A 13,040-nucleotide genomic window follows, 5' to 3' on the forward strand; every position below is an offset into this window, starting at 1 on the left:
GGTATAAAAATGGGTCACATTTCGAAAGTCTCAGTGGGACTACCCTACCCTAATATTTGGGAAGTTATCCCCCCCCCCCCCCGGGTGTATACACAAGAAAATCTTTATTTGAGTGATGGGAGGTAAGCATGGCCTGATAACCTCTTAAAACATGCATAAATATAACCACAGAAGCAGTATGAACACATTACTAAAATCAGGTACAATATTCCAAATATAATTATACTAATAAGACACATTTTCAAAAGTGGCCAAACAATCAAAAGTGGAGATTATAAAATATTTTTGTCAAAATCATGTACTAAAGTATACTGCGAGTCGAAAGAGAGCGACTAAACCTAAGAGGCCAAATAGTGTCAGTTCTTCATATGAATTTATGAGAATGTACGCTACATAAAGGCCAGAGTGCAAAACTGAAACCACTAAAGCGTGTGTTACATGGGGCGTTTTTACAACAAATGTTTACATGCCCGTAGCCAGGGGTTTTGAAGAGAGGGGTGCGAATTTTCCCATCAACGACTGTTATTAGGCAACCAAGTTGCGAAGGGGGTAGGTGCGGGAGGGGGTGCCCCTTCCTGCAATCGGGATGTTTGGAGGTCCTGCCCCTAGACAATTTTGAAAATGACACGTAAAATCTTGCATGGTGGTGAATGTGTATCTGTATTTAAAGACTGAAGGTATATGACATTGTTTGTGAAATTTCACCTTCAATGACCATACTAAGAGACTGATCGACATGAATGTGGTATAACATACAGTCGCACACACTTTGTTTACAAATGCAACAGCACATTTATTTAATGTAAAATCAACAATAAGAACGGTATTAAATATCATTATTTATTGGAATCTTGATAAAATTGGTGTATTTTACCATTCCTAAATTTTACCATTCATAAATCAAGCAAATTGAAAGAAAATATTTTACTTTTTTCAAAACAATTGTTTGTCTGCTACTATGGATAGTACCAGAGACCTAGCATTTCTCTAAACGTGTTAATAGTGTATTGTACAACAAACACTGATTAACAAAACTGGGTATTCTCTAATCTTCATCAATACTAAACAGAAATCAAACAAGTATAACGTTTAGAATAAAAATCCATTATGATCTTTAAGACAGAAAAGCAATTCATCAGCAGAAAACAACATCAATTTGTTTTAAAATTGTTTGAAACTAGGTAAGTCAAAAGAGAATAAAAGGAAAGAAAAATGTCCGCTAACAAGTACCCATCAGAGTACTACTCATGCCTTGGGGAAAACATTCTTTGAATATTGAATTCAATGAAGGTTTCAAATATGTGTTTCAAATGGTCACACACACACACACTATTTTTGCATTATGTGAACTGCCTTTGGGTAATTTTTGTGATGAATAAGGTCTTCTGTATGACTTTGCAGATGATTTGTTCTTGTCTTTGAGAAAATATCGTATTAATATTTAAAACATATAAACACGACATGTAATATTTAAACAAACAAGGAATAAACATGTTAAATACTTACCAAACTCAGATGTCTATGGTGGTGAAATTATCTATGAAAACAATAGATTGACATTGGTGTCTGCATACTGCATGCATGTTTTATGGTAAATTTATATCAAAGGGAAGTAACTCAAAAATGTATAGCACCCACAATCAGGTAATTTGTTTTTTACAAGTACAGTTGTCATAGCTTTCAGACAGTTTAAAGTTGACTCAGTGGATAAACAGTATATTTTTTTTCTTATTAAATGAAAAACAAATACTATTAAAATGGTTTTTTTTACATCAAACTAGAAAACACTATACATTACTTATATGAAAATCGTCATTTAACTTTTAATCTATTAATTAATACAACATTTATTCTTAGTTAACTATTTAGGATAACCTTCCTTCCACCTACGTCAGGACCGGCTTATTAGATCTTCTCACATTTTGCTGTTAAAACTTATGTTGATTTCAACAATTCTACGGTAAAATTTTTAAAACAAAAATCACGCGCTATCGTGGAAATGACTTCATCGAGAAATTGATTACCGTATATGGTGATCTGTCGGTAGTCTATTGAGTTCAACATTATTGTCTTCAATACGAAGACTCACTGGATTCCGGGAAAAGATAAATAACCTGTTTTTCGTCAAATTAATTTGGGTGCAACTTATAGTTCACACTTTTTTTACTCGTCAAAAATTTCGCATCCCCCCACCCCTGGCTACGGGTATGGTTTATGCGTTTAATATTCGGATGAACAGCCCATCGATGATATAGATCAATAAATTATCTAGTACTGAGATTAACTGGCACGAAGACCTATAATTAAAATGATAATACGAGCCGCTATTTGTTAATCAATACAGTTGTTTTTCACACTTGTTAAAGATTGTGCATATGAACCAGGTATGCATTACTTTCGTATATACACATAAATGATTTTTTATAACGTAGGATTCATGGCTTTTAATTACTATCACTCGAACTTTGTTAAGTTATAACAATTATTTAAACATGATAACGTTGGACCAGCTATCTATTTATTTATTATTGCTTGCAGATGATTCCGTATTTTTTTCCGAAACATAACAAGGAATGCAAAAATCTTAAGATAATCTATATGAATATTGTGATAGAATGAAGCTAAAAGTAAATGTACAAAAACATATTGTGCATTTTTTTCATAATAATGAGCAAATAGAAATGGTCAAATCATTTAACTATCTGTGAATTGTACTATCAAGTAGTGGGTCATTTATACAGACTGCTCAAACGTTATCAGATAAAGGTTTAAAGGCTTTGGGTCGTTTTTTTTTCAATCACCAAAGACATGCACGTTCCTGCTAAAATAATGTTAAATCTGTTTTATTCGTAGGTTACGCCAATACTGTGTTATGCGTGTGAGGTTAGGATTTGTTCAAATGCTGAGGATATTGAAAGAGTTCATAGATTTTTGAAACGAATACTTTGTGCCAAAATGAGTACTCCTAATGCAGCAGTATACGGGGAACTAGGGCAATACACGTTATATATAAATCGTTATGTAAGAATTATAAAATATTTTATAAAATTGTATACTGTTAAACGAATTAATTTTATATAATATAGTACAATATGTTATATGAGAAACGGTGCTGAAAATATAATACGATGTAACAATTCGATAACCAAAGTACGAGACTTGCTACAAAATACTGGTTTTGTAGATGTATGGATGTATCGAGAGTCAGTAAATTCAAATGAATGTATCCCTATATTTAAAACTAGACTTATTGATATATACATAGGTTTGTGGCGAAATTTAAATGTTAAAAGTTCATTAAAAGTATACAAAGAGTTGAAACATCGGTTTGAATTTTCTTATTACCTTAACATAATCCAAAACTTTAACATAAGAAAAACCATATAAAAACTAAGACTTTCGTCATATATGTTAAAAATTGAATCTGGGAGACATATAAATATTCATAGATTCGAACGTAAATGCAATATAAAATGCAATATATGTAGCTCAAATGATATGACAGACAGACAGACAGACAGACAGTTTATTTCAATCCAATAAGGCATTTAAGCCCACGAGGACATATATACAATACAAGTGTTGACGAACAGTGTAGACTAGAATACAAAATTTTAACAAAAGTTGTAGTTGTATGTTTCCAACATTTGGAGAAGATCGCTTTGGAAACAATATTTCAAAAAGCATTCATGCAAGATAATTCTGGAACGTTTTCTAAGCATTTAGCCAATCTATTTTAAGATATAATACAATATGTTTTTATCTTAGAGGTTTCTTCAATCCGATTACTGGATGATATTCTAATAACAATGTAGAAACATAGAAATTGGCTTTTAAAATGTAGCATACATTTATCCTAATTTGTTTCGTACCATCAAATATCATCATATAAGCATGGTAGTATGTTGTTTAAAGGAAGCATTTTCGGGCTGTATTCTAAACATATGCATCGATTTAACAAACAACGACATAACATACACATTTACATAAGTATGCCATATTACACCACTTTATCCTGCATTAAATGGTTTCTCTACATCGGCCTCTTCGGATATGTTTATAAATTTAGTTCAATTTTACTATTACGAAAAACAGGTAAAATAACCAATCGCAAAGAAACCTTTGAATACAAAAAATTATAATATAGTTTAATTATTAAACATGTATGAGTTATATATCCATCACAGATGGTATTTTAACATCTATGGAATTAACATGAAGAGTGCCATAGATATATATGTCTTACCGAAACGAAAATGTAAGACTGATATCATATGCAACTGCTATCACTAACATCTGTACTTAACAATTTATATCCACTTTTCATATATTTGTCTTACCGAAAGAAACATGTAAGACAAATATTGTGGAAACTAGACTTAAAATGACACATTATAATACATTAATTGTACGATCGTGAACTACTAATAATACAAAGGGTATTAAGGCAACATGTCTTATCTATTAAAGCGGGTATATACGATTTTTTTTATATGTGTTTAATTTTAATATTTTGATAAAATATGTTACAATAACCATATATAGGCAAGAAAAATTATACATTAAAGCCGAATTTCATAAAATGCAGCAAAGACAAATTAGCGCCCGAGCCGATTGTGACGTACATATTTTCCTACAATAACCGAAGCATTCGTCTTTGTATTAGGATCGGAGTTAGTGTTCGTGTGTCGTATGAATAGATATCGTTGCAGGAATTCAAATAAACCGTTAAACTAAGTTTACATTCACATCGTACATGTATGGTATACATGCTGGCGAATTCGGCTGTACAGCCGTTTTCAATTTCGGAATTAAATATCTGGCTTATTTCGCATTTTTCGACACATGTTCTTCTTAACTTTTATTTTAATTTATATTGAAATATATATATAATAAGTTTTTACACATTTTATATAAATTCATAAATATTTGACAAAATCGTATATACCCGCTTTAATCGTAATAGAAAAATGCATGTAAATGTTATAATGTAATCGTATTTCACTACAATACATTACAGTTCTCAATAGCACGCTATCATAGTCTGGTATACTTAACAATTAAAACAATTAAAACGGCATAAAGGCCTCATATCATATTTATTATCCGTATGACAAAATGTATGTAACAGTAACCAACAATCATGTAAACATAGTTTGCGTATGGTTTCTGTAATATACCAAGGAACATACATAGTACGTCAGACATATTAACAGTTTCAGCAGAAAAACATTGAAAACATGAAATATATACAATTCAAGTACAAACAAACACATAGAAAGCATGTATTTACAGTATCACACGAAACACATTTTGCAACAATTTTACCATGTCAATTTCTGTACATTACCTCATTTCTAATAATAAATGCTTTATGAATATAGGTTCCTAAGTTTCTAAGTATATTCTCATTTTCTGACTTTATAAGATCTACAAATTTAGCCATGCTAGGTCAAAACCAATATTTTCTGCCAATATATTTTTTCCTTATGTCAGTATACATTACACATTCCATAACAAAATGATATTCATCCTCAATTGTATTGCATCTTGCACATTTTCTATCACTTATTGAGGTACTCAAAGGTCTGGTCCATCGACCAGCCTCAATATGCAATCTATGCGATGAGACTCGAAAACGAGAAAACGATTGACAAAACTTGCTTATATTAAAACATTCGAGATATGGTTGAAATCTAAAAGATGAAATTGTGTTGTAGAATAAAGCTCTACTAGACTGAGTTAATCTGGCGTACCAGTTCTGTATAAATTGGTCATTTAATCTCTGCTTAACAATATATAGAAACATGTCATTATTACCTACACCTTGAAAAGTCCAGGCATCAACAAAACAAAGCGAACATAATAAGTTCTTCAATAAGGAGCACCAATTTGTTTTATTGGGATACAATTCTAAATCATTCTTTAATAAATTATACACAAGAAGAATATACTTATTTTCTTTCGTTTGAAGAATTCGTAACCAATATTTAATAGCCTTATACATATGTATAGTTTTAAAAGATACTCTGCCTAATTCTCCATATATAAAATCGTTCTGAGTAGTTTTCTTCACACCAAGCAGTTTTTTGCAAAATCTCATATGTACTGTCTCAATTGATAAGTCATTCGCAAAACAACATATTTCACAACAATAATTCAAAATTGGCGATACAAGCTTATCGAAAAGTTCCAACTTGTGTTTTGGCGGTATATAAGTAAATTTATACAAGTATTTATTCATAGTAAAAATGGCTTTTTGTGCCTGTCCGGCCAAAGTACTTTGTGCGGTACTAAGCGAACCCCCTGTAGTAAAACCACACCTAAATAACAGAATTTGTTAACTATTTCAATTGGTTCGCCATTATAATAAAAAGCAATGTCATTTGGGATAGAACCGCCTTTTTTAAATATCATAACTTTTGTTTTAGCAACATTTACCTTCAGTTTCCATGTTAAACAATAATCATATAATATATCAATACTACGCTGTAATGATTCAGCCGAATTTGCAAAAATGACAATGTCGTCGGCATACAGTAACATAAATATCTTAAACATATTAACATCTATACTATCTGCATTGTTATGAATAAACATGTCTTCTTAATCATTGATAAACATCGAAAATAAAAAGGGAGATAAGCACTCCCCCTGACGTACCCCAAGAGTACATGTGTATTCATCACTTAACTTATTGCAATACTTAACTCTAGACTTAACAGAATCGTATATTGATTTAACAATATTGAGTATATGACCTCTAAGTCCCAGCTGTATCAGCTTAAACCAAAGATTTTCACGAACCACATAGTCAAACGCTTTAGTATAATCAACACATAATGTATAGAGTTGTTTCCCTTGATTCAGAACATGTGTTATTAAACCGTTAAGCACAAATATATTATCTACCGTACTCGTATTTGCCCTAAATCCTGATTGGGCTTCTATATACACGTTATACTTTTCGGCCCATGATTTCAATCTATTATCTATAATCCTAGTAAACAGCTTACCTAAACTACTCAATAAAGTTATACCCCGATAATTATCCACATTATTTATACTGCCTTTTTTATGCAGTGGAATCACAAAGCCTTCCGACCATCGCTTGGGGAAATACGCGTTTTAAAAAATCTTATTAAACAATGTATAAAACACGTTCATCAATTCATTTTTACCGACAGTAAACATTTCGTTTATTAAACAATCAGGACCACCTGACCTGTTGGTTTTCAACTGGTTAATGGCTGCTGTTATTTCCGTAATAGTTATACATGTGTTTAATTCACTGAACATAATTTTAAATTCATCATTTTCGTACCTATCAATAAAATACATAATATCCTCATCAGGTGTAAAAAACCTATCTTCTGGATTATTAACAGCTTTAAAATAATTTTCAAACATTGACATTGATATATTTGACTTTTTGATACCAGCAGATTCCTTTAACATATTCCAATATAAACGAGCATTTTTGTGCCTGTTACTCAACAGTTTGTTTGTTTTTTCTTTATCATAATTGTATCTACATTTTCTTATTTTTAACTTATAATCCGACCTAGATTTCACCATATTCACTCTTGTGTTTTCATTTTGACTAATTCTATACTGATTAAGACATCTTAAGAAAATATTCCTTTTCTCAAAACACTCCTCGTTAAACCATGGCTGTGAACTTTCCGAGTTAACAACATAATTACTATTTTCTGTACATATATTTTTAACAAAAGGTGAGGCAACATTGTCTAAAATAGTTTCGAAATTATTTATACACACATCTATATCATCACATGTCATGCTAGCCCTTATATTATTCGTCAAAACATCTAAGCTTTCTAAACATTCTTCACTTTCTAAATTTTCAATATAAGTATTTTTCAAGTCGGGCTTCCATACATATTTATATTTTACACTTTCAAAATCTTTTGTATCACACCTATCACTTGTATTTTTACTGATAATTGAGTCTAATGTATATGTAACGCTCATTAAACAGTGGTCTGAGACAATATTTGGAACATCGATATCAAATATGGAAATATTCTTGAACATAGCATATTTGCATAACAAATAGTCCACCACGCTACATCCCCTATTGCTTACAAATGTATGTTTCCCTATCGTATTATCATTGCCTTTTCTACCATTTACAATTCTATAGCCCGTTTGCTTACAAAAATCTAACATAAGTCTTCCATTATTGTTGACAGACGTTTTATCTAATGAAAACCTACGTAAATCAATATGAAAGACGAATATCATTTTGTAATCGTATGTTCTCTTTATACTTATATTAGAAAACTGTATATCAAAAAAATATATTATAACCGACCTAGTATGCATACATTTTTTACTTTTGTTTGCAAATACTAACACTTAAGTTCTAACAAATCTCGCGAAATATTGTAAAAATGCTTTAAAATGAGAACTAGGACATTAATGCAAACGTTTAGTCATATAATGTAATGGCCTAATCCGTATTAGTTAACACATTTTATATACGGTACTATTTTTGTCACTTTCGCATTGCTATGCATGTGCTTCTTGCTTATATATTGTCAGTTTTATAGCGATGAACTAAACTTGTTCAATTATACGAATACACTTTATGTTCTGTTCTATTCTATAACCCTCGCAAATTTGCTTAGAGATTGATACATATGCATTTGACTTATGAAATTACTTGTAGAAATTTATGCTTTTATATACTTGTAAAAGTGATAATATGGTCGATGACACAATTGTAATAAAATTATAATACAATAAACCAAATTATTGTCATTAATAAACCATTTACAATAATAACCTAAAAACCAAATGATATTAACCTCATTGACCATATTAATAGTCGCATAAACCGACATGTAATGGTTTTATATTGCAAAAACATGGCGACTACTGTTCAGTAGGGAAAGTGGTAACTCTTCTGAACTGATAACTAAAATTCGGCATAACTATACAAACAGTATAAGCATAGTCTTAACAAAAAGTCATTGTAGCATAAATTAAGAGTGGCCTGAATTGATACTTCAATAGGAAGACTAAATAGCAAAAGCCTGCACTTAAATCAGGCACAAATGTTAAACAATATTTAAATACATATCTGAACTGAATCCGATTGACTGATACAGGACAGCGACCAATGCAGCTCGGATATTGTGGAAGACGCGTAGCTGGCCTCGAGGTGAAAGGGCGTCTGAACATATGTAAAATCGATTAAGGCGCCGCCAGCTTGGATCCAGTCACGGTATAGTGCGTGATGAATCTCGCGAAAGTTTTCTGCAAAAGTATTCTGCACACGGCACTAATAAGCATGCGTAATCGAACCTTTTAATTATTCAACCTTATCATGCGAAACAACACATTTAGTTTTAGTCGTCGAATAACGCAATATAATCCTTCTCAAAAACGGAATGAAACTGGGTCATAGGATGTCAATAGTTATCTTTGAAACAACCGCTTAAAAGCGTAATTGTTAATTTTGGATGTGGATTAAAACGTCATAGCCTTAAAAACAAGAGGGCCAGAGGTCCACGGTGGCTCACCTGAGACTTTAGGGAACTGAACTGCTCAACTTTTGAGATTGTTCTGAACCCATTTTCATTTGGGATGTTTCTAAAACCATGTTCAAAATATCAAAGATAGAGTAAATAATGTTTTACTATAGCCATATAAGACAAAATGCTCCATTGAGGCCACGTTTATAAACGGACTGGAACAATTTTCGAACTCTACCCAGATATCATTAGAACAAATGTAATGACAAAGTTGCATGAAAAATATAACTTCTAGAGTGCTAACAAGGTTTTACCACTGTCATGTAAGGAAAAATGCCCCGCGCACTGGCGACCATATTTGTCGACGAACCATAAGCATTTTTGAACTCAGCCGTGTCATCATCATAACAAATGTTTGACCAGGTTTCATAAAAAAATAACCATTAATGTCAATTCTATTGAGTTAGCAATTTTTTACTATAGCCATATAAGGAAAATATCCCCGCCACCTTTGGCAATCTTTTCAACAGACCGGAACCATTTTTCAAACTAATCCAAGATATCCTTAAATTAAATGTCCTGACAAAGTCTCATGAAGCTTGGACTATAAATTTACTTTTAGAGTGTTAGCAAGGTTTTAGTATAGCCATTTAAAGAAAAATACCCCGCCCCCTCGCGGCCTTGTTTTTCAACAGACCAGAACCATTTTCTAATTCATCCAAGATATCATAAGAACAAAAGTTCTGACCAAGTTTAGTAATGATTGGATAATAAATGTGATTTGAGTGTTATAATTTTTTTACTTTAGCCATATAAGGAAAAATATAAAGTTTATAACAAATATTATGGTAACAGAAAAATTATAATTAAGAAAGCGTACAATGAATAAGGAATGAATAATTTCACTTTTTCATCACAGTATTTTAAAGTTATGTTTGTTATTTGATAAAATAAATGTATTTAACTTTGAACGCTCACTTTTTTAGTAACTTCTATCTTTCCCTTTTCTCAAAAGGTGCTAGGTAGTTTAAATGCGGTCGGATATTGCAATGCATTTTCTGAAGTTCACATCCGTACAAGTAATCTTTTCAGTAAACATTACTTGACTATCAAAGGAAAACATTTTAATCCAATTATTGGAATTTTAAAAAGTAAATCTTAAATCAATTCAGTTCAATACAAATCTAGGTACAATCTTATTCTGTTCGCTACAATCATATGTGTGATTGAATACGACTCTCTGATTCCATTTTCGCACGGTTTAAAGGTAAGTGAACGACCTGCTTTGGGCTTGACGTATCTCGTTAACGTCATATGATACATCAGTATTGAGGAAATCAAAATAGCTTTGTATTCATAGTTTGTCTATTAAACTAGTTTGATGGTTTAAAGTCTCAAGTTTACCAAATATACAGTATAAGTAATTTACTTGTTTGAAGTAAAATGTTTGCATATTTTACAGAGGTATTAAACATGACGAAATTATATTTCTAAGCTACCATTTACAAACAAGTCCTAGTAAATGCCACACATCATTAAATATTGAAGGATAATCTAAAACGGTTTTCATTTGAATCACAATTTAATGACCGCAATATTTATGTAGCCGTGAAAGGTCGATGATGATAATTGAATTCGAATGTAAATTAGTGCCATTCCCTTCGTGCGGGTTCAATACCCTTCATTAGCATCTTTGAAAGAACCATCTTTAATCGGATTATGGATTTTACTTTTTAAATAAGTAAAATATACAGATCCCAAGTGCACTTAAATGAAGTTAAACGTTTGCTTGATATACTTGCGATATTTTTTATGTTCATTGTTTTTTTAATTAAATCTATTCTGTATGGAAGTGCACTATTTTGTCGTTGGAATAGTGACATACTGTTATGTCGTTTCTTTGGTACAAGGTACTTATTTTGCAGAAAATTGCTGAAAATAACAATTCTTAATAAGTTTTTACCAAATACTGTTATGAAGTGTAAATACCAACGCCGGTCTTGTTTATGTTAATAACTGTATTGTGTTTAACAAGAATCTTAGTAAGCTGTAATGTATCTTTATTTTGAGTATTAATGTATTTTTACTAGTTGATTGTAATAGTGTATTTAAACAAACCAAACTAACCTACATCGCGACATTTTTTATGATTCGTCATTTATTTGGAAGCGTTCTCGGCCAGGAGTAAAAAAATCATATAAAAATACTTAATTGGGCTAATTATACAACTTTTCTCGTTATAACGAGATACAATATGGAATAATTTTATTTATTGTTATTTTTGCTCATGGCGTAATAACGCTACTGTGTTAAAATACATATATTTTTAGTAGAAACATCAAACTATATTTATAATAAACGCTTAAGTAAAATATAAGTCTTCACATTTTATGTGTTCAGCGAGTTCGACATGTTGGGACGGATTGAACGCCGTTGATTACACCGGCACAATATCCGTGACGGCATCAGGGCGCACCTGCCAAAAATGGGCACTGGACAGCCCGCATGCACACACGTTCCATTCCGGGGCCCCTAACTTTCCGAATGACAACTACAGTGACATCACGGCGTCAAACTACTGCCGAGACCCAGACGGAAGTCAAGGGGTCAGTGGTCCCTTTTGCTACACCATGGACCCATCCACTCCGACAGAGGCTTGCAGTATTCCGATTTGTTCAAGTAAGTCCTTTTCAGTTTATTTGTCATTCCAATTATTTTGTTAGTTTTTTTCAGTGCATTATGCATGTTGGTTTTATTCGATGGTCCAGATTGCTCTCAAGAATACCAAACAACGGTCAGATGAGATAAATTAAGACCTACCCCGGTATACTTTGTTTGTTATCCACTTGCAGGACATGAACATGCAAAAATTATATACATAGGGGATTTTATTATCGTAACAAAATTTGTTATAAAAACGGATGAAATCGCCTGAGATGCGTTACCTTTATTTGCATTACTGCGATTGTAACGTGTTTCTATATTGGACTTGACTTCCGATTTCAGACCCAGCATGCCCGACCGGAAGTGTAGTAGGTCAAGCTGATCCATCTACTGTGATCACCAATGTTCTCACATACGAGGGTAAGTCCCCGTTATTATATGTGTCTTATTCTGAGAAAACTGGGCTTAAAGCTTGTGCGTAAAGTGCCTTCCCAGATTAGCCTGTGAAGTCCGCACAGGTTAATCTGGGATGACACTTTCCGCTTTTATGGTATTTTTAGTTTGAAGGAAGACCCTTCTTACCGAAAATCAAGTTTAAGCGGAAAGTGTCGTCCCTGATTTGCCTGTGCGGACTGCACAGGCTAATCTGGGACGGCACTTTACGCACATGCATTATGCCCAGTTTTGTCAGAACAAGACACATATAAGCTCAACTGGCCATACCGTGTTTTGGGCAAGTTCTAGTTCATTTTATGTCGTTGTAAGCGCCACGTATTACAATCAATAAACTACGGGGGTAGAGTATTACCTTATACAGTTACTTAGCATAAGACCATGTAAGACCCGTTAACCAAATGCAAACAGGGGCTTAAC

Source organism: Dreissena polymorpha, chromosome 9, assembly GCF_020536995.1.
Source record: "Dreissena polymorpha isolate Duluth1 chromosome 9, UMN_Dpol_1.0, whole genome shotgun sequence".
Classification (NCBI taxonomy): domain Eukaryota; kingdom Metazoa; phylum Mollusca; class Bivalvia; order Myida; family Dreissenidae; genus Dreissena; species Dreissena polymorpha.